We start from the raw sequence: 1,580 nt of genomic DNA on the forward strand, positions 1-1,580 counted from the left end.
AATCACAGTCAGATCATCTGCCCATGCTGAAAGAGTGTATCTTAATTTGTAACAAATTAAGACCTAATTATATAATGTTTCAAATACCTTGCATATAATTCTATGATCAAAACCTTTTTCTGTCCCCTTTAAGCAAATAGGTGTGATAATTTACTTATTTTAAAAATGCTACTTTCATTAATTCTTTGAGAATTTCAGTGTATTTTGATCATATTCACCTCCTCTCCCCTAGCTCCTCAAAGATACACCCCGACTCACCTCCTTAGCCATCTTCTTCTCTCTTTCTATTAAATCCATCACGTCTAATTTGTGCTGCCCAACTACTCTTGACCTACTAGGGAATCATCATTTAAAAAATAGACTCTTCCTCTCCCAGCAGCTATCAAATGCCAACAGATCCCCAACGAGGATGGGATTTCATACCCACACTTCTCTGAACAAATACAGTTTTCATTTCACAAAAGAGAGCAAAAGTCATCATCTGCGTATATTTAACACATCATAGGTATAGACTTTGAAGAAGCCCGGCTAGATCGTCCTTAAACAGAGTGGTTCTAAACAGACAATGTAAGTTGTCTTTAAGTCATTAAGCCCCAGATCTCATTAACAATTGTATTGAAGAATGGGCTCATTTATATATATATATATGTATATATATATATATATATATATATATATATATATATATATGTCAGGATCTGGTAAGGTTTTGTGTGTGTGTGTGTGTGTGTGTGTGTGTGTGTGTGTGTCAGGATCTGGTAAGGTTGTAACTAATTACATCTATTTCTCAAAACTGCTAACAATATTTCTGTTTCTGCTTCTTGTAGAGATCTAAGGCAAACTTCCTCTCAATGGCTAACTACCCTAGACAAGTACCTCACCTCTGGCCCTTTCCTACCTCTTTCCCCAGGTTTTCTCATTATATGTTTATAGTTTATTACCTTTCATAATCTCAAATAATGAGCCTAAATGTCCTTTATTGTTTCATAAGTTCATACAGTATCTTGGTTTTCTCTTAATAAAATCAAGATATAAGAATCATATATGGTAGTGCATACCTGTGATGCTAGCAATCTGAACACAAAGGTAGGAGGCTTGTTAACAGGACAGCCTGGACCATGCAGTGAGTGCTACCCCAGTCTGAGCTATGCGGCAAGACTGTCTCACAGCAAAGCCAGAGGAACCCTACTACATCCTTCGTCCACAGCTCTCAGGTTTTATCAACTTATACAGTGATTTAATTTATCTGTGTTTATACTATTTCCTGTTCATGCTGTTTTTATTTTATAAAGTCTTCAGTATCTTATTAAAATTCTGGGTCTTTTGTATAAAAGCTTTTGCTTAAATTATAGATAACATTTCTTCTTTGATCTCTGAATACAATAACTATACTTTCTTTTTTTTATTATTATTATTTTCTTTATTTACATTTCAAATGCTATCCCGAAAGTTTCCCATACCCCTCCCTCCACCTCTGTTCCCCTACCCACCCACTCCCACTAGTTGGCCCAGGCCTTGCCTTGTGCTAGGTCATACAGAGTTTGGAAGACCAAGGAGCCTCTATTCCCACTGATGGCCGA

The sequence above is a fragment of the Mus pahari genome, chromosome 5 (genome assembly GCF_900095145.1).
Source record: "Mus pahari chromosome 5, PAHARI_EIJ_v1.1, whole genome shotgun sequence".
In the NCBI taxonomy this organism is placed as follows: Eukaryota; Metazoa; Chordata; class Mammalia; order Rodentia; family Muridae; genus Mus; species Mus pahari.